This window comes from Pinus tabuliformis, chromosome 2_2 (assembly GCF_031772625.1).
Source record: "Pinus tabuliformis cultivar Carrire ecotype Pingquan chromosome 2_2, CPIR1, whole genome shotgun sequence".
Taxonomy (NCBI): Eukaryota; Viridiplantae; Streptophyta; class Pinopsida; order Pinales; family Pinaceae; genus Pinus; species Pinus tabuliformis.
In genome coordinates this window covers 904,921,343-904,946,604 of record NC_142300.1, presented here as the reverse complement: position 1 = coordinate 904,946,604, position 25,262 = coordinate 904,921,343, and positions in this window count along the sequence as shown.

Sequence of the window (25,262 nt, the reverse complement as noted above, 5' to 3'; positions counted from 1 at the left end):
TTCAATATTAGAATCAACCATCGTCAACCATGGTCCAATGTCGCATTGTGACAAATATTCTCTCAATTTGAAAATAATTCATGGTCAACGATGGTCCAACGTCACATTGTGACAAGGATTGTCTCAATATGAAAATCAACCATGGCCAGCCATGTTTATTTTAGTTGTTATAATATATATCTCAGGTATTATATATGTTGGATTTATAATATTATTCCCTTGGGTTTAATATTATTCAATCACTGTCAACCACATTTTATAAAATCAATTGTGGTCAACCAAGGTTAATCATGGTCAACCATGGTCGAATGTTGCATTGTGACAAATATTGTCTCAATATGAAAATCATTCATTGTCTCAACCATGGTCCAACGTCGCATTATGACAAAGATTGCCTCGATATGATAATCATAGTCAACCATGGTCAATCATGGTTAACCTTAGTCAACCATGTTTAATAAAGTCAAACATGGTACACCATGGTCAACCATGGTTGAATGTCACATATTGACAAAAATTGCCTTAATATGAAAATCAACCATAGTTAATCATGGTCAACCATGGTCCAATGTCACATTGTGACAAGGATTGTCTCTATATGAAAATCAACCATGGTCAAGCATGTTTATTTTAGTGTTTACAATATTTATCTTAGGGTTTATATACCTTGGGTTTATAATGTTAGTCCCTTGTGTTTAATATTATTCCCTTAGGGTCATAATCCCTTGGGGTTTTAGTATTAATCCCTTGTGTTTATTGTTCCCTTGGGTTTATTATTCCATTGGGTTTATAATATCAATACCTTGGGTTTATTAATCTAAGGGTTCATATTTCTAGGGTTTAATATTATTCCCTTGGGTTTATAATGTCTCGAGTTTTTAGTAGTAATCCCTAAGGTTTGTTATTTCCTTGTGTTTATAATATCAATCATAGTCACCATGGTCAATCATTGTCAACCATATGTTTGACCAATATTATTCTTTTGACCATATGTTTCCTACAAGCTTTGAATAACAGAAAGGGCCTCCTAAATGCGCACATGTATTTGCACTTGAAGTCATATTTATAATTCATGATAGTGGTCACATACCATGTTTTAACCAATAAATATATGATAATTCGATATTATGTCTTTCATATGCAGAGTAAAGAATATGACGTGAATACCTATGATTGGCATGTCTAACTAGGGCCTAAATTCAATAGTAAAGAGAGAGAATTTTATTAAATATATAATGCACAATATTACATTGCAACCTTGCTTCTTATCCATATGAGTCTCTGGATTTGATAATGAGGTATTGACCCTGCGATAAATAAAACATTGAGTTCTATCTCAGGGACCTCTAGTCTAATTTCAGGACAATAAAGCTCTCATATTTATATCTAGATTTCCTAGGACGAGCTTCAAAATGGCCTAACCTATAATGTTTGACCTCTTTTTGTAGATAAAAAGAAAACTAAAGCCCTAGTATGTAAGGCTAAAGTCCAACGGAAGGACCTTGCATTTTTTTAAACAATACTTGTTGGTGAAAAAGGAGTATGTGACCCAAGGAAAATGTACCTATGTCCACATATCCTTCCCTTAGTTGAAGGGAAACCAACCAATTTTATTTTGTTGACCATATGTTTCCTACAAGCTTTGGATAACAGAAAACACAGAAAATGGCTCCCGAATGCACACATGTATTCGAACTCAAAGTTGTATCCTTAATTCATGGTAGTGGTCACCCTTCCATCATGTTGGCAATCTGACATGCCTTTTTGTCTCTGTACCTCTAAAACATATAAGCTCTATTTGACAATTTCCAAATTAGAAAAACTAGTCTTCTAGGATGAAAAGACAAAGCGAGTACCATCCATCTTACTAACAAGCCATTTTGTCTTTGAAACTCTAAGATAAACAAATTCAGTTGTACTCTAAGATAAACAAACATTTTGAATCTATTGTACAATTAAAACTTCACCTGTCTACCCATGATTAATATCTATTGCTAAATAAAACACTACTTGTTACCTGGTTAGGATTGTTTCATATTTGACTTCGATCCAAAATCATTCAACATATTTAGTTCATTTATTGTGTTAATATGCCCATTAATCTCTATAAAGAGAAATGTTATTAGAGTTTGAGAATCTATCAACACACACATTCTTACACATTGTTATTAAAATATTTTAAATTAAGTTTTTCTATTGACAATGATGTGAAAGCCCTCATTTAGCCAATATGTAAGGCTATGTTCCAATGGAAGGAGCTTGCATTTTTTTTAGTAGTACCTCCTTGGACAAAAAGGAGTAGGTGACCCAGGGAAAATGTAACTATGTCCACATCTCCTTCCCTGAGCTGAAGTGCAACCAACAAATTTTATTTTGTTTACCATATGTTTCCTACAAGATTTGGATAGTAAATATCTCACTAAACCATCCTTGACTTGGAGTTTTCATGGTCATTTGATGCTTTAAATCACAAGAACTAAAAATCAAACAACATCTTTACGTATGTCTGAGGAACAAAAACACTAAATCCATTGAATTCTCAATTATATCATCCTCCATGAATAATAACCAGGCATGCCATGCACAAATCTTAGAGTTGTTTCATAATTGAAATCACCTACATACTATATTTAATCTTTAAATGTGATAGAATATCCATTACTACATCAAAATGTCACACCGCTATTGCCAAAACTAACTTCCATCTTAGGAACCTCTGGTATGATTTCAGGACTATAATAAGCTCTCATATTTATATCTAGATTTCTAGGACTAAATTCAAAATGGCCTGGCTATAATGTTTGGCCCCTTTGGATTTGATTATGTTTTCATTCATGCTAAGACTTAAACAAACACTTATATGTATGACTCGATATTGAATAGGTACATTATTCTTCCATTTTGTAGCTGCATTAGTTCTAACTCCATTGAATGTTATTGTACACCCCTTAGTATAACTTAGAATATTGGCATGGTTGGAATCTCCTTCAAACTTATACGATATTTACACTTGAAAAAATTGATATTAGTAGAACTAGAAATTAGAAAGTGACCCATTACATCCAACTCTGGATTTCCGATAATGGCATTTGATGGACTTTGGGAGACTTTGTCCTTAAGTTTGTCAAATTTATTTTGCACTTACATTTGTTTATATATTCATTTGTTTTCAGCTTCCATTCAATTTCAAAGCACATGAAATTTGTTAATCCAAATACAAAATTTTGTGCTCTTATGAATTTTCTATGAAGAAACAAAATTGTCAAACATTGCAAGTCGATTTTTCCATAAAGGAATCTTTAATTTTGATTTTACATACATTCAAAAGGGACCAATTTAGAAATAGGCGCTCATGGATTTGTTTCAAATATGGCATTTTTTATTTTGATTTTGATTTTACTATGGGGATAATTTAGGAATGCAATGCACATTCTTCATCTAATATCTTGGAGGGAATATGCGAGAAACTTGTTATCAAGGATACTCTGCGTCATCCTCCCTCATTTAGAAACTTTGAATTTTCTAGTTCAAAATCACTTGCTTTAGCCATTTGGATATATTTAAGTAGATCAATATTTGTGATACAAATGTTGTAGTTGTTATAATTCAGATAGTTGAAACGTAAATGAAAGCTCATTATGAATTTGAATTTGGATATTACACAATAGAAATTTCATTAATCAATCATTTAAGGGACAAAAAAGAACTTGACACAAAAGATATATTGAAATTAACCATTCAAATTTAAAATATATCATGTATATTGAAATGTTGAAACATTCAATAAAATACTCTCTTAATTGTAGCGATTGTTAGGCCACGAGGTAACTCCTCAAATGAATTGTGTTTATTCATTAAGATTTCTCATGGTTATATACATGAGGGAGTGTCTCTTTAGCTTCACCTCTCGTTGACTATTTATTTTCCATTATTTACTATTTACATTATTTAAAAGTGTTCACCCAGTCCCAATGATTAGGTGTCAACATTCCCCCCCTTAATCTGAAGGGATGTTGGTGAGTCCAAGCATCATTTTGAATCTTTCAAGCTTTTCTCTTCAAAGTGCTTTGGTGAAGATGTCTGCAATCTGCTCATTAGTGGAAAAATGGCATAGATGGATGGTCTTGGCCTCAACATGATGTCGAATCAGATGGTATTTTGTATTGATTTGCTTTGTTTGATCATGGAACTTTAGGTTTTGGGCCAACTTTATTTCCGAGGTGTTTTCAATCATGAGTGGAGTTGAATGTACTTGTTTTACCTGCAATTCTTCCAAAATTTTCCTAAGCCACACAATTTCTTTTGTTTCCTCAACTGTTGCCACATATTCTGCCTCTATTGTGGAATATACTGGAACTGATTGTTTGCATGATCTCTAGGAGACAAATCGTGATCCAAGACTCATATCATAACACGAAGTAGATACCCCAGTTTCTTTGTCTCCATCGAAGTTTGAATAAAAGTATCCAATCAAGTTGAAGTCGCCCACATGTGTATACTTGAGTCCAAAGTAATGGGTTCCCTTCAAGTACTTTAGAACTCTTTCTGCAGTAGACCAATGTCCCTCACAAGGCTTTTTCATAAACCTGGAGAGGATTCCAACAACAAAAGAAATGTCTAGTCTGGTAGTAGTCAGGTAGTTGAGACTTCCTACAAGTTGTCTATACTTTTTTGCATCCTCAAATTCTTTCCCTTCAATGGATGTGAGCTTTAAGTTTTGTTCCATTGGAGTAGTTAGAGGATTGCACTCAGCCATCCAAACCTGTTCAAGAGATCTCCAATGTACTTCTTTTGAGAAAGGAATATAGACATCGGATGTTGAGTTACTTCAATACCAAGATATTAGTGAACATAGCCCAAGTTAGTCATTTCAAAACATTTCCTCAATTCCTTCTTTATAGATGCAATGTAGCTCTCATTGTTCTCTGCCATCAAAATATCATCTACATATACCACAAGATATACAATTGTTTTTCCAGCTTTCTTGACAAACAAAGTTGCATCATAAAGATCATAATGTTAGAGGTTGAGTTTCAGAAGATGCTCAGTTAACTTTTCATACCAGGATCGCGGTGCTTGCTTGAGGCCATACACGGATTTCACAAGTTTGCATACATTATGTTCATGTCCCTTCACAACAAATACTTCAGGCTGGGACATAAAAACTTTCTCTATCAAATCTCCATTAAAGAAAGAAGTTTTACATCCATTTGATGGACTTTCCAACCGTTCTGAGCTGCTAGGACAAAGAGTGTTCAGATGGTAGCCCATTTTATTGTGGGGGAAAATGTCTCCTCATAATTGACCCCTTCCTTTTGTGCAAAACCTTTTGCCACAAGCTTAGCTTTGTGCTTGTCAAGTGAGCCATCGACTTTATACTTATTCTTGTAGACCCACTTGCAACCAATTGGTTTGGTTCCCAATGGAGGATCACCCAGCTTCCAAGTTCCATTCTTTATCAAGGCATCATACTCTTTTTGCATCACTTCTTTCCATTCATCATGAGAAGTAGCTTCATTGAAGGAAGTTGGTTCAAAATCTGTAAACAAATTCAGTTCACAATCATAAGAAACATCCATATCAATAAGTGAGTCAGAATCATCTACATCACCTCCATTTTTCCTGGTTGAATTTCTTGTTCCTTTCTTTCCAACCTCATCACGATGAACACTTTCAAGTGTCTTTGTTAGCCACTTTGGGGGACCTTTCTGAGATGGTCTAGGCTGCTCAGTTAAATGAGTTGGGACTGAATCAAGATTGAGTTTCCCAATTCTGTCAATCACATCACTCTAAGTGTCATCAATGGTTGGAGTTTCATGTGGTGGAGAGAGTGCTTCAGAAGAAGATTCCACAGATTGATCTAGTATAGGAATCTCCCCTTCAAGATGTGGAATCTGAATATCAAATTCTTGAAATGATTTTTCCTGTCCAAATCTATCCAAGCGATCAAGTTTCCACTCAACAACATTGTCGGCTTTAGAAGATTAAAGAAATATTACATCTCTAGATACAACAAACTTTTTATTAAATTCATCATAGAGATGGTATGCTTCGGAGGTATTTGAATACCCCAAGAAGATATGCTTACGACTCCTTGTACCAAGTTTGTTTCTATGTACCTTTGGTATCAATGCATAACATGTGGAACCAAAGACCTTGAGAGGAAAGTGGCCATACCACATTTCATAAGGAGTCTTTTTTCTAATAGAATTAGATGGACATCTATTCTTTACATATACAACACATAGAACTGCATCAGCCCAAAACATTAATTTTACATTCTTGAAAAACATCATGGATCGTACCATATTTAAAATTTTCATATTCATTATTTCAGTTACATTGTTCTGTTGGGGATTATATGGCATAGTTGTTTGATGTTTGATCCCATGCTGGTGAAGATATTTTTCAAATTCATTTGAACTGTATTCCTCTGATAGCTTTTGTCAAGGCATCATACTCCTTTTGCATCACTTCTTTCCATTTATCATGAGAAGTGGATTCTTTGAAGGAAGTTGGTTCAAAATCTGTAGAGAAATTCAGTTCACAATCATAAGAAACATCCATATCAACAGGTGAATCAGAATCATCTACATCATCTCCATTTTTACTGGTTGAATTTCTTGTTCCTGTCTTTCCAACCTCATTAGGATGAACACTTTCAAGTGTCTTTTTCAACCACTAGACATTTCTCTGATAGGTTTTATCAAGGCATCATACTCATTTTTCATTGCTTCTTTCCATTCATCATGAAAAGAAACTTCTTTGAAGGAAGTTGGTTCAAAATCTATAGACAAATTTAGTTCACAATCATAAGAAACATCCATATCAATAGGTGAATGAGAATCATCTACATCACCTCCATTTTTCCTGGTTGAATTTCGTGTTCCTATCTTTCCAACCTCATAAGGATGAACACTTTCAAGTGCCTTTGTCAGCCGCTAGACATTCCTTTGATAACTTTTATCAAGGCATCATACTCCTTTTGCATTGTTTCTTTCCATTCATTAGGAGAAGCGAATTCTTTGAAGGAAGTTGGTTCAAAATTTGTAGACAAATTCAGTTAAAAATCATAAGAAACATCCATATCAATAGGTGAATCAAAATTATCTACATCACCTCCATTTTTCCTAGTTGAATTTCTTGTTCCTGTCTTTCCAACGTCATTAGGATGAACACTTTCAAGTGTCTTTGTCAGCCACTAGACATTGCTCTGATAGCTTTTATGAAAGAATCATACTCTGTTTGCATTGCTTCTTTCCATTTATCATGAGAAGCAACTTCTTTGAAGGAAGTTGGTTCAAAATATGTAGACAAATCTAGTTCACAATCATAAGAAACATCCATATCAATAGGTGAATCAAAATCGTCTACATCACCTTCATTTTGCCTGGTTGAATTTCTTGTTCATGTCTTTGCAACCTCATAAGGATGGAAACTTTCAAGTGTCTTTGTTAGCCACTAGACATTCCTCTGATAGATTTTATCAAGGCATCATACTCCATTTGCATCGCTTCTTTCCATTCATCATGAGAAGTGGCTTATTTGAAGGAAGTTGGTTGAAAATATGTAGACAAATTTAGTTCAATATCATAAGAAGCATCCATATCAATAGGTGAATCAGAATCATCTACATCACCTCCATTTTTCCTGGTTGATTTCTTGTTCCTGTCTTTCCAACCTCATCAGGATGAACACTTTCAAGTTTCTTTGTCAGCCACTAGACATTCCTATGATAGCTTTTATCAAGGCATCATACTCCTTTTTCATCACTTATTTCCATTCATCATGAGAAGTGACTTCTTTGAAGGAATTTGGTTGAAAATATGTAGACAAATTCAGTTGACAATCATGTTGAAATATGGAAACAAGAATATTCCAATTTAATTTGTCCTTGAATTAAATTGTGAATTAAAATCGAATTTAGTCTTAATATCTACTTGGAAATAATTAATTAATTTATTTTAAATTAATTAGTTGGAGAAATTCAAGTTAGAAGTCTTTCTGAAGTCATGCAAGAGTTATCCCTTAAATTAAGGAGATAAGATTGAGTTATATTTGAGTTGTAATTAGTTAACTCAGTTTACTGATTTAAGTCCAGTTAATTAGTTCCAAACTGTTTGACGAACTAATAGTGAGTTAACAGTCAGTTGATGCATTAATGCACTCAAATAGTGCTATTCTAGTTAACTAAATATTCCCTCATCAGAAACTCATCCATGTCTATTCTAAGAAAGATCCAGTTGAGATTAATGTTCAAGGACAATGTACTATTAATTGCATGTGTTTTCTCATGGATAAAACTCATGCATGCAATCAAGGATTCATCCTTGAGGATTGTGAAATTTTGAAGGTTGGTTTTCCACTTGGTAATAGGAAAATCATCCAAAAGGAACAACATAAGGAAATAAGAGCTTGGAGGGCAAAGAGGAAGGCTGGAGAGAAGCCAAGTTTTCCTGTGAGCATCTGTGAGGATTGTACTGAGAGCTGGCTAGCTGTGAGAGCTAAGGATTTGTATAATTCCTATGTATTTCCACCATGTATGATAATACAATAGTGTGGGGTTTTTAGCTGAGGCTTTCCCCAAAGTATTTTCATGTGTATTGTGCCATTGATTCTTCTTCTTCTAGTTATATTGTTAAGCTCGATCTTTAAGCTTCTGCAAATTGACAGTAGAAGTAGGTTATAGTATTATGCTTTGATTTATATTGCATTATCGGGTTAACCTATCACATATTTTCTACATGGTATCAGAGCTGTGAACAATATACTGAGAAGAGAATTTGAAGTTTGAAGTTGGGGTTTACATGTGCAAATAGAATTCATATCATACTTCAAGGTTGGGCAATGGCGTTCTATGGCTTGAGACTCGAGTATGCCTTGGAAGGTAGCTTGAATTACATGGCATGGAAAGATAGAATGGAGGATGTATTAGAAGACAATGGCTTGAAGGAATTCATTGATCAAGAAATCCCAAATCCAACTTCAACTAATTCACAAGAGTTGGCTGAGTGGAAGAAGTGTGCGGCAAAGGCGAAACCGATCATCCTTGAGGGAGTTTGAGACCATATTGTCTCGAGTCCCCATGGGAAGGATACTCCATTTTCAATGTGGAAAACATTGAAGGACCTCTACCAGAACAATAGCGACCATAGGAAATTGGCGCTCAAGGATAAGCTTCGAAGAATCAAGATGGAGAAGGGCGATACTGTTTCCACATAACTGAACAAGCTCGCCACCTACAGAGATGAGCTTGGCAGTGTGGGAATAACTACTTCCGATGATGATATGGTGAGCCTCGCTCTCCTTGTGTTGTTGGGAAAAGTATCTAATTCATAATGCCCCTATCCCACTCTAAGGTGTGATAGTGCCTTAGCAACAAACAAGACAAACTACTTGAGTATTCTTCTTTATGAAATGTAAATGAGGAGGAAGGATGTAACTAACCTGTGTCTTTCGCTAGTTTGTTGATCCAATCACTCCTCTCTTCAATGGCTCCCAGCTCCCTGCTCCTTTACCGGCCCAGCTTCACCGAATTCCTGCAAGATCACAAGAGAGAGAAACTACACGAAGATATAGATATACATTCATAAAAAGCTCAGGATCAGATTAAGCTAAACATGCAAATATAGCAAAACATCATTGATACACAGCATGTAGGAGAAACTCAAATAGTTTATTGATAGAATAAGAAAGTCCAAGAGGAGATACAACCAAGTGAGTCCCGATCCAGCATCTACCTCCCAGCAAAGGAATCCCTTCCTCTCCTCCAACAAAGCATAAATCACCCAATGTACTAATCTCAATCTCAAACCAACAGCAATTCTCTGCAAAGTACAAAATTCCAGCCCCCGGATCTCTGGGATGAGGGATCCATATATAGATGTAAGCAGAGAGGATGAGTCAGCTTATGTTTTGACTTGTGGCTTCTCTCTGTCAGTTCTTGCTTCCACTTGGAGACTGAGAGCCTCTTACTCATCACTTGGTCGAATTCAGTGAGGCAAGTGTCATTGGAGAAGATACTGGAAGCTTCCATGGTCTTTCCACCTCGTTGAATGACTCTGCCACTTGTCATTTCCCGCTCAACGCACCTGGGTAGTGCATTCAAGTGCGTTGCAACGCACCTAGCTAGTGTACTGGGGTGCTTTGCAACGCAGGCAGCTAGTGGAGCACTTGAATTGATCCTGAATTGACTGTTTCTGAGTGGTTTTTGGTGGAGAACTTCTGGGAGAAGCTGTCATTGGTTGACCTTGTTCCTTTAGGAGCTGTAACAACATCTTTAGGGACTTTGGATCCCTTGGATTATGGACATTTCATGCTCAAAGTTGTAAGGCAAAAAAATGTCTATAACAGTTGCCCCCTAAAGTATGAGGCCGTTTATCAGGTGAAATGCTTTATTAGGAGGATCCGAAGTTCATTCAATGCTGGGAGGAGACCTGTAATAAGATACAATACAATACATTATTTTTTTATACTATTTTCATGATCTAGCTGAGGCGAGAATTCCCATGCTCAGCTTTATAAATTCATTTTTGTGTACATAGGACAGACAATCGTCTGATGGTAGACTTGATGATTCTGATGAAATCATCATCCTTTTGGTAGGATGATTATCTGTTCTGCAATGCTGTACATGTCAATGTCTTTATTTTTCCTGAATATATATCGCAGCCCGGATGGATGAAACTAGATCCGGGGTCTTCAATCTCGTCCGATCTTCACTCTAAGTACAAGTCGATCCATGTGAGAAATGTTTTGAAGTCGAACATGGAAAGACATCGCTTGATTACCAGTCAATGATGTAAACTGTTAACAAGCGCGAGAGGAATCACCGATAATGATGATGACCCTCAAGGTACTGCAGTACAATCCACGTGGTGTGAATAAAGGACTTGGCATCGAACACCACGCGAAATCTTTCGGTCGAAGGTCATCGAGGTATACCTGTCGCCGGAAGTGAGAAACTTGCCATTGAGGCATGCAAGCTTCAAAGTACTGAAGGGGGTGTTCCTAGATCAACTTCTTGGATAATGAGCTGATGTCGACAAGAAGCGATCCGTCAAAGGAGGGCCTTGATGTATCCCACATTAGTGACACGGAACGGAGCAAATGATTTTGATGGAGGTGAAAACGATCTGATGATATATGGTTCAGGGTGGCGGTCATGAAAGAATGAAGGATAATGTATGGTATTGGATGGGACACGGTTGACTTCTCTGGATGACTTCTCTTGAACACATCGGCGACACTTGTGTGATGGATCGGCAACATTTACCCCAAAGGTGGATGGTATGGCGAGACCATGGTGATGTGACCGGTGAATGAAACAACCCAACCCGACTCAGGCACGGAGTGGAAGTGTCATGTTCAAGAGCGACTTGCTACCAATAACGGTTCTTTGAGTTTCTTCCCAATTTTTCCCCAGTCATTGCTGACCAGTACCTCTTTATTTTTGTCAAGCTTGAGGAGGATAAAATATGCTTGTTCTATAATTTGCCCTTCAGGCAAACCCATCGCTATGTTTTAACGAGCCTAGCGATAGTGAAACTCGTTCTCTTCTAAAGACAAGTTTGTCGCTATTAATCTTTTTAACGAGTCTAACGACAAAGATAACTCGGTCCTTTTCATTTTTAGAGAGTCTGAAAAGGTACGTAAAGTTAACTCCGAAAGTCCTTTTTCGTCATCTAATCCCTTAAGTCCGAAAAAGTATAAAACAATACAGAAGGGATGAATTTTCGATAGCTTTAACGAGCCGAACAAAACAAGCACTCGATCTTTTTGTGCAATAATCCCTCAGGTCCAAAAAGAATAAATCTAGAGGAGGGATAGCTCTTCCGGTCGCTTTAACGAGCTGGAAGGCCAAAACTCGGCAATCTTTTCATATTTTACGAGTCAATTGAAAAGAGCTTAAAGAAGACTCGTCTTTTGAGGAACGAGTGATAAAATGGGTAGCAGCTGATTCCAGGTAAGGGTTGGAATTTTCCAATCACGGCAGTGTCACAAGGATGGCTAGTGAAATCACTCTTCGCAGCTGTTCCTCAAAATGGGTAAACAATCAAATAGAGGTGAACGATCGGCCAATGGAAAAGTGGAGGTGACGGTGCAAACACGACCAAGGCTTTAATGGCTGATAATGTTTCATTCACGGTGGTTATTTACCGGAGGATAGTTCATTTTTTAACGAGCTTAAATGCGGGTGGAAACATTTGCTCGGTGCGGGTTTATTTTTTAACGAGCTTGAACCTTGCGGTAACACTGCTCGATTAATCCAGTCATATGATAAGAATGTCTCATGTAAGATTCCATTTTTTATGGAGCTTGCGCCTTACAAAGCTATGCCCCGCATCCTTTCGTTATGCAAGTTCGGAAACGACTAATCCTACGAGTTTAAAGGGTTAGGGGTCCTAAAAATTTTAAAAATAAATAGCCGCCCCTTGCTTGCACTCCAAAAGGTTTGCATGCCCCCAGGTATAAAACAGAGTTTCGAGGTCTCCCTCTATTCGAGCTGACAAAACATTCGTTCTATCAGGAAGGGTCACCCTTTATTCGAGCTGAAAAAACATTTGTTTTATCAGGAAGGGTACTACCTCTTACAGGTTACCCAAAGATTGTTCTATTGGCAGAGCCAACAAAACACTTCTTCGGCGATGTCTACCGAGATAGACAAAGGTGAGTGACTATGTTCTGTCAACCCACATAACTTTGACAAAAGAATCTTATTCTAGAAAAACCCCTCTTCCAATCACGGACGGGGTACGGACTAGTCATATTCTCTCGCGGAAACCTACCCTATACCCAAAGTTTTCCTGCCGAAGCAGACCAGGACGCATGCCCCCTGGGTTCCAGTCATATCCTTCCGAATTACTCGCGCTCATTGGGAGGACGAACCGTGGGTTGAGACATTTCTTGCGTGAAGAGACCATTTAGGGATGGTATATGACTATTTGTGATGCGTGATCCGGGAAATGAAAGCTGGTCCACGAGCTTGACCACTCTTCCTTCATGCGGAAAACATATTACTCTAAAGAGTGAGGAGACGATGGCTCCCATGCAATATATATAGTCTCGTCCAAGGAGTAGGTTATAATCCAAGGGTCCTTGAACGACCATCACGTTCATTTGAATGGTCTTCCCTTTCAATGTTATGGGCACATTGGGGAGGATCCCTAAAGGTCGACTGGTTCCTTTATCAAAGCCTGTCAGATTTCTCATCTCAAGCAAAAGCGATGGCAAACCAAGCGCTTTCCAAGCAATAGAGGAAAGGATACTCACAGATGCCCCCTCATCGATGATGGTGCCAGCCATGACCATTCTGTATATTTGGACGATAATTTTGAATGGTATGCTGGCTGGCAAACGGGGTCTGCCTAGTTGGTTCCAGTCGAAGGATACAACTAGGTTGCTTGGTGGTGGGACTGAATAGACGGCTGGGTATGGCTCTGACGAACTTCCTTCCTGCGATAAAGGAATGGGTGGGTTGCCCCCGTGTTCGTCGGAGTCTGTGTTGATGAAGAGAATTTGGATGGTGTCATCCTTATTCTCCTCAGTGACTGTGTCATTCGAAGATAAATCCTCCGAAGGCAAGACCGGGTCAACTGCCGCCTCGACCTTTTGACTTTCTTCGGGTATGGATTCAGTTGGTTCATCTTCAATGACCGGTGCTTCAGCTGACCACTTGAGCGGGCCAGCTGGATTCTCAACTAACGAAGAATTCAGCAAGAGTTTTTTATATCCAGGAGGAAGTCGTAACGGTGAAACCGGACGATCATCCAAAACTCTTTTAGCTTCGTCTAAGAAGGGACAACGGTGGATGGCATGATTACCTTCGCACAGTTTACAGGGAGATCTAGCTCTCCCTTTTTGTCCTGGGACTTCATTTTTGCTAGTTGACGGTGTGCATTCAACATGGCTATCAGAGGTTGACGCCACCGGATTGTGCAAACGGGGAGACCAGTCCCTTAGTATCCGAGGGATGCAGGGACAATCTCTGTGAAAGTGGTCTCCCTTGCAAATGAAACATGGCGATTTAGGCCTAGTCAGTGCAGTGTGTGGATTTTCGTTAGACGACACTCGTTTGCCCCCAGCCACTTTTGGCTCCTTCTTCTTCTTCTCTTTCTTCTTCTTTTCCTTCTTCTCCTTAGGAACTTGACTTTTGGCTTTGCCAGCCCCATCAAGCGAAGAGGAAGGAGGAGAGGAAGAATTAGAGGAAGTAGAAGGTTGGTGGGTAACTCTGGACTGGTCTAACTGCTGATTCGACTGTTCAGGAATGGTGGTGTTCTGAACGACATTGGTTGAGAAGAGCCAGACCGACAAGCCAATTGTCAGTCCTAGAAGCGACAATGTGGCCATATGGGGCGCACCAACATCTCCCCAAGAGGAGAAGGGACTAGGATTTCCACCAAGGGGAATTCCTTGGTTGGTAGGCTCCATTTTCTCAACCTAAAGATCAAAGCAGGAAAATGGGGATGAATATTCCGTTTAAAATAAATTTTAATGACGCTTGGACACAACTTGCTTTTTCAATTTTAAAGAGTCGAGAAAAAGCAAAAGATGACTCTAGTCTCCTTCGATGTTTTAACGATCCCGAAGTGACAAATGCTCGGATGGACTTTTTCTGTTATAGAGTCTGAAAAAGACCAAAAGGAACTGCTCTGGAGTTCTAGGTAGAGGGTGTGCCAAACTTTTCGCAAAACCGCAGAATACTTTTTAAGGTACGGGCGGTCAATCTTCCTGAATGCTGTGTTCAGTGCATTGCGATCAGTAGGGCGGCCGACACAGCTTCCTATGGATAAAGGTTTTATGCCTATAGGGGTCTCCCAATATATACTCGACGGTACGTGGGAGCACAATCCGTACTGGTGCTTATCGTCTCTCAGGAGGAATCACCCAACCATCAGCGAGATCGACAGTCACCAGGTTTTACGACGCCGGAACACGTCTCTAGCCTAGACCTCTATGTTGTGCGTTAAGTTACAAAGCGTTGTTAAGTTCATTCAATTTATTTTAGGTTGATCTTTCTTAGAAGTTTGCCTTTTTGGATCACCACGAGATGTAGATACAATTCCTAAATGCAGTCTAAAGATTATAAGCAAGCTTTATCTCTTTTCAACAATGAAAATCCTAGCTACAAGGGGAAAAGAAAGACACAATCTTTTCTCAAAGAGCATAGAGCACACTGTAAATGCACTTTTTCCTAAATCAAACCATACAAACGATCAATATGCAAATGCACAAATGCATGTATTTGTTTTCACTTTCTTAATATTGATGCCTAAAAAGAAAGTTGTTGTACAAATTTTGAATTCGATTTCAAGTGAAAAACACAAACAAGTTTCTTTTTGAGATCAAAAAGACGATTACGACACTTATGATTTTGAAGTAAACACTTGTTTCGCCACTAGAAATTCACAAATTCAAACCAAAAGACAAAAGTAAAAGCGCAATCAACTGTCAACAGCAAACAAACTTACTCCTAAGATCAAAACGACACTTACGACAGGTCTAGATCTAAGGGCGACAGTATGACTAGTTTACTTTTGTAATGGGAAACTGCAAATGATGTAACAAATACACAAAGACAAATACAGTTTCTTTATATAACTGAGGCAGAATTAAGGCAGAGAAAAGGGGTTTTCAGATAGGTACACACACTGATAACAGGCTGCAAAAACAGAGATAAAACTGAACACAAGGATGCAAAGAACCACAGCTGCACAGGGCAAAGGCTGATCAACGCACCTGCAGAACAGAGAAACTGAATTGCAGTGCAGGTAGCCCTCTCGGGACCTGCGTTGAAATGCAGAGTCTCTTCACAGAGCCTGCGCTGAAGCAGAAACGAGAATTGTCTCTGGGTTCTGGGTCACGGTTTGCAGTTTGATCTAAGTTTTTTGGTCGGATAAAAGCTGTCAATGAGGTACAATTAGGAGGATGATTTAAAGGAGGACTAAGAGCTATCACAAAGGGCTGTTAGAGCATTTATGGATCAGCTTGTTCAGATCATAAACATGCCCAATGAGTGGACTAGAGTGGCAGATCTCTACTTTGAATTTGTAAATGGCAAATGCAGTTCGATTCAGCACTCCTAAGTTTATGAGAAGAACAACAATAGAAACACAAATAAACTAACTAGATACGATCCCCAGTGGAGTCGCCAATTTGTTGTTGGGAAAAGTATCTAATTCAGAATGCCCCTATCCCACTCTAAGGTGTATAGTGCCTTAGCAACAAACAAGACAAACTACTTGAGTATTCTTCTTTATGAAATGTAAATGAGGAGGAAGGATGTAACTAACCTGTGTCTTTCGCTAGTTTGTTGATCCAATCACTCCTCTATTCAATGGCTCCCAGCTCCCTGCTCCTTTACCGGCCCAACTTTACCGAATTCCTGCAAGATCACAAGAGAGAGAAACTACACGAAGATATAGATATACATTCATAAAAAGCTCAGGATCAGATTAAGCTAAACATGCAAATATAGCAAAACATCATTGATACACAGCATGTAGGAGAAACTCAAATAGTTTATTGATAGAATAAGAAAGTCCAAGAGGAGATACAACCAAGTGAGTCCTGATCCAGCATCTACCTCCCATCAAAGGAATCCCTTCCTCTCCTCCAACAAAGCATAAATCACCCAATGTACTAATCTCAATCTCAAACCAACAGCAATTCTCTGCAAAGTACAAAATTCCAGCCCCCGGATCTCTGGGATGAGGGATCCATATATAGATGTAAGCAGAGAGGATGAGTCAGCTTATGTTTTGACTTGTGGCTTCTCTCTGTTAGTTCTTGCTTCCACTTGGAGACTGAGAGCCTCTTACTCATCACTTGGTCGAATTCAGTGAGGCAAGTGTCATTGGAGAAGATTCTGGAAGCTTCCATGGTCTTTCCACCTCGTTGAATGACTCTGCCACTTGTCATTTCCCGCTCAACGCACCTGGGTAGTGCATTCAAGTGCGTTGCAACGCACCTAGCTAGTGTACTGGGGTGCTTTGCAATGCAGGCAGCTAGTGGAGCACTTGAATTGATCCTGAATTGACTGTTTCTGAGTGGTTTTTGGTGGAGAACTTCTGGGAGAAGCTGTCATTGGTTGACCTTGTTCCTTTAGGAGCTGTAACAACATCTTTAGGGACTTTGGATCCCTTGGATTATGGACATTTCATGCTCAAAGCTGTAAGGAAAAAAAATGTCTATAACACCTTGGACTTCCAAAGAGTTGGAATAGTTACCAGGACACTGTGAATGGAAGGGAGAAACTGTCGGATTGGGAACGACTATTCTCAGATCTTATGCAGGAGGAGATCGGGAGGAGCACACGGGATGGTTCTTCATCCAAGAATGATGATGAAGAAAATCTAGCCTTAGCAAGTAAGGCAAGGAAAGGGAAGGGGAAGGCTTCCCATTTCAAATCGAATTCTTCTCACGGAGGGAAGAAGGGTGACATGTCTAAAGTAAGATGCTTTAATTGCCACAAGATGGGACATTATGAGACTAATTTCCCATTGAAGAAGTCCAAGAAGGGATCCTCGGAAGGATCGGAAGGTGAGGCATTAGCCTCTCAGTTCGAAATGGACTTTACCCTCATCGCATGCATGGTGTCATCGATGATGGGTTGTGTCTGGTATCTTGACAGTGGAGCCTCATTCCACATGACCGGGATAAAAATTTATTTAGTCCCTTAGAGGAGAAAGAACTCAAGATTCACATAGAGATGGCTGACGACAGAAGGTATAGTGTTTCAGGAGTGGGCATGGTTGCTTTTCAGAGGGAGCATGGAGCTCCTCTCACCTTAACAGATGTGATGTATGTGCTTGGACTAAAGAAGAACTTGGTATAAAAAACGATGTTGGAGGACAAAGGCTACGATTTTTTCTTCAATAAAGGAAAGGCGTTCCTAAGACACATAGACACAGGTCAAACCAAGAGGATAGGGATTCGAGTGAAGAATCTCTATAAACTAGAGGTAGATGATTGTGCAACATTGAGTACGAAAGTAGAATTGGTGCAAAGCAAAGACATTGGTGAGTTGTGGCACAGGCGGTTGGGTCATTTGCATCATAGGGCTTTGAAGATAATGCAATAGATATATACATGACTTCCCAAAGGTAAACTTGAGCAAGTTGACACATGAAAAGGTTGTACCTTGGGAAAGTACACCAAGTCTTCCTTTCATGATCAAGACAGTCAAGTAGAGGATATCTTAGAGCGAGTTCATACTGATTTTTGTAGACAATTCTCGACGGAATCCACAATGAAGCAAAATTATTATGTGATTTTCATTGATGACTATTCTCGTAAATGCTGGATTTATTTCATGCAGAAGAAGGACCAAACCTTCACAAAGTTTTGTGAGTTCAAAGCTTTGGTCGAGAAAGAGTCAGGGAAGAAGATCAAGGCCTTGAGAAGCAAAAATAGTGGAGAATATGTCTCTCAAGAGTTTAAGGACTTTTGTGTAGCAGAAGGAATTAAAGGAGAGTTGATGACACCTCATAACCCACAACAGAATGGGGTGGTCGAGAGGAAGAACAAAACTATTGTAGGGGTAGCACGGGAAATGCTGAATGACCAAGGCCTACCACTTCACTTGTGGGATGAGGCATGCAACATAGCGGTCTATTTGCAGAATAGAAGTCCACATTGCATACTTGGGATGAAGACACCAGAGGAAGCTTTCTCCCGTAAGAGACCAGATGTGGGTCACTTCAGGATCTTTGGCTCATACGTATATTTCCATGTGACAAAGGATGCACGGGAGAAGCTTGAGCCGACAACAGAGTTGGGGATATTTGTGGGGTACACTTATACACCTCACAACTATCGGGTGTACTTTCCTACCAGTTAGAGGATAGTGGTTCGCGGAGATCTCATGTTTGATGAGCAGAAGGCCATGCGAATTTCCCTTGAGAGGGAGCTCCAACTACAGGTTGTGGAGGAACTGTTGGTTCCTAAGGAGGAGGAGCCTCAGACTGATGCGGAGCAGCCACATGCAAAGGTTCCAGGAGTGGAGACATCCACTCAAGCAGAGTCTTCCAGAGATGGACGAAAGCGCACAAGAGAAGTTGACAGATTGTTGGAGGATGCGAGAGAGAATGTGGGAGCACCATCTTCTCAGTGTAGACAAAGGAGGTCACCTGAGAGGTACAATGGATACATGGCCCTTGCTAAGGAATATGTTGAGACCGAGCCATCTTCCTTTGAGGAAGCAGTGCAGCAACCGATTTGGGTTGATGATATGGTAGAGGAGTATGACTCCATAGTTCGTAACAGTGTTTGGGACATGGTTCCGAGACCGAAGAACAAGTCAGTTGTGAGTTCCCATTGGCTTTACAAGGTAAAGCAAGCTGCTGATGGTAGTGGGGAGAAGCATAAGGCAAGATTTGTTGCTCGTGGCTTTTCACAGGTTGAGGGGATTAACTATGATGAGACTTTTGCTTCTGTCGCAAGGTACTCATGTATCAAATCCATGTTGGCACTATTAGCATAGATGGGTTGGAAGATCCATCAGATGCATGTGAAGATTACATTCCTCAATGGCCAGATTAAGGAAGAGGTGTACATAGAGCAGTCGAAATGTTTTGAGACCATCAATCATGAGTCGCATGTGTGCCGAGCGTTGTACAGGCTGAAGCAAGCACCTTGTGCTTGGTACACCTGGATAGACAACTACTTCACCAGGTTGGGCTTCAAAAAGAGTGAAGCGGATGCGAACCTGTATCACATCATGGTGAAAGGTAAGTTGTTGATCATCGTACTTTATGTTGATGATATCATATTGATTGGTGATGATCAGTTGATCGTGTCTTGCAAGGAGGACCTTGCAAGAGAATTCGAGATGAAAGACATGGGTCTCATGCATTACTTCCTTGGCATGGAAGTGTGGCAGAAGGATGGGGAGTTGTTTGTGTCTCAGGGAAAGTATGCCAACGAGATACTCAGGAGATTCCACATGGATAAGTGCAAGCCCATGCAGACTCCTCTAGCAGGTAACTGGAGGAAGGAGGTTGCTACTTCAAGAGAAGTGGTAGAGGCTACTGTGTACAGGCAGCTTGTGGGTTCACTGATGTACTTAGTGAACACATGACCAGATTTGTGCTATGCGGTGAACCAGCTGAGTCAAGCGATGGTTCAGCCTACCAAGATGTTTTGGAAGGCGGAAAAGCATGTATTGAGATACCTCAGAGGCACATCTCAGTATGGATTATGGTACAAATAGACAAAGGGAGTGAAGCTACAGGGCTTCACTGATGCAGATTGGGCAGGGAGTCCATCAGATCAGAAGAGCACATCAGGAGGGATTTTCAACCTTGGGTCAGCGGCAGTTTCTTGGTACAGCAGGAAATAGAGGTCGGTTGCACTCAACTCGATAGAGGCAGAATACATGGCTGCAAGTTAGGCAGCATGTGAGGCCATCTGGATGCGGAAAATCCTAGTTGGTTTGTTTGATTAGAGGATGGATCCAACTGTGATCTATTGTGATAATCAGAGTTGTATCAAACTCTCTGAGAATCCAGTATTTCATGATAGGTCCAAGCACATCGACATCCGGTATCATCATCTCAGAGACTGTGTAGCGAGGAGGATCATGTTGCTGCAGTATATTTCGACAGAGGAGCAAGATGCTGACATTTTGACAAAGGCATTGTCAAAGTGTAAATTCAAGTTCCATAGAGACAGGATCGGGGTGGCAAATAATCCCTTTATTGTTGAGAGGGAGTGTTGAAATATGGCAACAAGAATATTCCAATTTAATTTGTCCTTGAATTAAATTGTGAATTAAAATCGAATTTAGTCTTAACAACTACTTGGAAATAATTAATTAATTTATTTTAAATTAATTAGTTGGAGAAATTCAATTTATAAGTTTTTCTGAAGTCATGCAAGAGTTATCCCTTAAATTAAGGAGATAATATTGAGTTTTATTTGAGTTGTAATTAGTTAACTCAGTTTACTGAGTTAAGTCCTATTAAATTAGTTCCAAATTGTTTAAGGAACTAATAGTGAGTTAACAGTCAGTTGATGCATTAATGCACTCAACTAGTGCTACTCCAGTTAACTGAAGATTCCCTCATCAGAAACTCATGCATGTCTATACTGAGAAAGACCCAGTTGAGATTAATGTTCAAGGACATTGTGCTATCAGTTGCATGTGTTTTCTCATTGAGAAAACTCATGCATGCAGTCAAGGATTCATCCTTGAGGATTTTGAAGTTTTGAAGGTTGGTTTTACACTTGGTAATAGGCAAATCATACAGAAGGAACAAATCAAGGAAATAGGAGCTTGGAGGGCAGAGAGTAAGGCTGGAGAGAAGCCAAGATTTCTTGTGAGCATTTGTGAGGATTGTACTGAGAGCTATCTAGCTGTGAGAGCTAAGGCTTTGTATAATTCCTATGTATTTCCACCATGTATGATAATACACTAGTGTGTTATGAAACCAACTCACAAAAAGATAGAAAATATAGATGAACGCCTTATAAATAAGCCTCTTTGAGGGGGCAACCTCCTTTACATTACACAAATGAACAATTCTTGGATGATTCAAATGACTAAACCTCCATTCTATATATAGGAGTCCCAAGGGTCATAATATAATCAAGCTGACATAATAGTAATAACATAAGGGCACAAAAATAACAATAGTGGGTTTCTATGGGGCATATTAATAACAATATGGGGAAAATAGGGCACAATAATAACAATAAGGGATCCAATGACAATAGTAATGGGGGAATCACTAGTATTATAGGGGCCTAACATGCCCCTCTCCTTCCGAAAAGTGTTGCCCTCAACGCTTAAGTAGGTCTAGATGCTTCTATATAAAATTCTCATCCTCCCATGTGGAATCTTCAACAGATAAGTTCTTCCACTTGATGAGATACTCCGAAATTGATCAATTTCGTAGTTGTCGAGTTCTTGTTTCTGTGACTGCTTTCGGTTCCAATATGATTTTTCCTTCGTCGTCAAGTTCTGGAAATATTGTTTGAACTAGGAGCTTGTCACCTATAACCTTCTTTAAACATGAAACATGGAAAACTAGGTGCACTAGGGAAGCTGCGGGAAGCTCCAATTTGTATGCCATAGTACCAATATTTTGTAACACCTTGTACATACCATAATACTTTGGTGATAATTTATTATCCTTCTTAGCTTGCTTGAGGGACATTTGTTTATATGGTTGTAGCCGTAGGAATACCCAGTCACCTACATCAAAACTTCTTTCGCTGCGATGTTGATCTGCCTATTGTTTCATTCTATTCTGCGCCAACGTGAGGTTATCCTTTAAGGGTTGGAGAACTTGTTGTTAGAGGTGTTGCTATTCTCCCATAATTCTTAAAAAACTTGCGATAATACCCTGTCAACCCGAGAAATCCTCACAGATGCTTTATGGATGTGGGTATTTTCCATTCCTTAATGGCTTTAATTTTGCTAGGGTCTACCTTAACACCTTCATGAGATACAATATGACCTAGCTATTCCACATCTTTTACTCCAAAGAAACATTTGGATCTTTTTGCATATAATTGTTTCTCCTCCAATAGTTTGAGCACCTTGTCAACATGTTCAACATGATCCTTCCAAGACTTGCTGTAGATTAGTATATCATCAAAAAATACTAATACAAATTTTCTAAGGAAGGGTTTGAAAATGGAATTCATCAAACCTTGAAATGTAGAAGGTGCATTGGTAAGGCAAAAAGGCATGACCAAAAATTCATAATGACCCTCATGAGTTCTAAATGCTATTTTCAGAATGTCTTCAGTCTTCATTCTGATTTGATGATATCCTGAATGAAGATCCAACTTGGTGAAGTAAATTGATCCATGCAATTCATCCAATAATTCATCAATGACAGGAATGGGGAATTTATCTTTAATAGTGACCTTGTTGAGCTCCCTATAATTCGGACACATGCGCCATGATCCATCCTTCTTGTGCACCAATACTACTGGAGCAGAGAAAGAACTTTGACTAGGTTGAATTATACTAGCCTCTAGCATTTCTGCCACCATACGTTCAATTTCACTCTCTTGGGCATAGGGATATTTGTATGGCTTGATGTTTGGAGCAACACTTCTTGGAATCAAATGAATAGCATGATCATGAACACGAATAGGTCGTAGACCTTTGGCAGTCTCAAATACCTTGGAATGATTGTTCAAGACTTTTTGGAGATCTGGAGAAATAGATGATTTCGATGTGGGAACCTCTAGCGAACATAACTATGCAATTACACCTCGTTGTTCATTCTTTAGAAGCTTTGTCATACTGTTAGAGCTGATTATCTTTCCTAGTTTCCCTGTAATACCCCTTAATTCAACTTCCTTTCCTTCCGCACAAAATTTCATGAAAAGTTCTTGAAAATTAAAAGCTATTGTACCCAAGGATTGTAGCCATTGGACTCCTAGTACACCATCAACACCACCCATTGGAATGGAAAGAATTGGGCTATTCAATACATATTCTCCCATGGATAGCTTGATATTATGGCACTTTCCAGAGCAATTTATGGTTCCTCCACTTGCAACCATCACTTGACACTCTAGTGCTGGATATAGGAAGAAATTCAATTCCTTTGTTATCTTACAATGAATAAAATTATGGGTACTTCCTGAATCAATCAACACTATTACCTTTTTCTTCTTGATATGTCCTTCTATCTTGATAGCTTGAGGAGTGGTAATTCCAGCCAATGCATTACAAGATATGGTTGGATTCATTTCTTCTTTATTTAGGGTTTTTTCCTGTAGTATATCCTCTTCTTTTGACATTTCTTGTTCCTTTTCTTCCTCCTCTTCACAATCTATGTAGAATAATTTCTTCTCAGCACACCTATGACCTTTAGTGTATTTGCTATCACAACTGTAACAAATCCATTTTGCTCTTTTTTCTTCCAATTTTTGTGGTGTCAACCTTGTAGGTTGTGGAAGGCTAGGGGCAACAACACTTCCATCTTTATAGTTGTGAGTGGTAGGCTTCCTGGTTGCCATAATTTTGCTTTCCATTTTTCTTGCTAGCCTGAATGCCTTCTCCAACGAATCAGGTTCCCAAAGGCGAACCTCATGTTGGATATTATCCTTTAAAGTCCCTATGAACACATTAATCCTATGCTCCTCTGGAATATCTTTTACCCTTATGTTCAATTTTTGGAAGTCCTCAATGTGCTTCATCATTGAACCCTTTTGTTTGAGATTTATCAATTGGCTAAAAAAGGTGTTGCTTTTTGTATCCTCATAATGTGCTATCATTTATTTCGTAAAAATTTCCCAAGTGACAATTTGTTTACGAGAGAAAATCCATCGATACCATACAAACTGATTTCGTTCCAAATATAAAGTTGCAATACGTACCTTTTGTGTGTTTTGCACATTATGGAGATTGAAAAATTGCTTTTGCACATTATGGAGATTGAAAAATTCCTCCATCTGTAGTATCCATGTTCCAGGATCCTTGCCATCAAATTTCCTCATATCAATTTTTGGAACATGGTGGGTCCTGAATCCAACATTAGAGTCTATGAAATCATGATTAACATTTCTTTTGTTCTCATCATGAGTTTCATGTACTACCCTTTCACCATTAGTGACCATTTCTTGTAGCAACTTATTCAAATTTATCTTCAATTCTTCAATCTTATCCTCCATGCCATTCATCTTAGCTTCCATGCCATCCATCTTAGCTTCCATATTAACATGCATGCCATTCATGTTAGCTTCCACGCCATTCATCTTGGCTTCATTTACCTTTAGTGAGATTGAAATTTGTTGTACTTGGTCTTGTAATTTTGATATATCATGTTGCATTTCTTCCTCTTCTTCACGAGTCATGCTAGATTTTTCAGGTTGCTTACTAGGTGTTTCCATTTTCTTTCTTCGGGGCATTAACTAATGCTAATAATTCTTCACTATTCCCTTTGAATTCCTTCAAACTAATTTTTCAAAGCAATCTTATGCAAAATTAAAAAAAACTACACACATTTTTTTTTCACTTTGTAAGAGCTCAATATTGAATCTGTTGTATCTCTGTAACTGCAGATCTCGAATATTTGAAATCTTGTCTTGCGGTAGCCCTCTGAGTCCTCTTTCTAACCCCACAAGTCTGATCAATATTAGATTCTCCAAGGAAGAGTTATGTCAAATCTCCCACGGTGACTTGATTATAAACTAGTTCAGTAGAGCAAACTTGTACGACGTGTCACATGTCACTGTTTTGACCTTAGTACCTGAAACTGATACACAAAAAACTACAGGTTGTCTGCCTTCTGAAA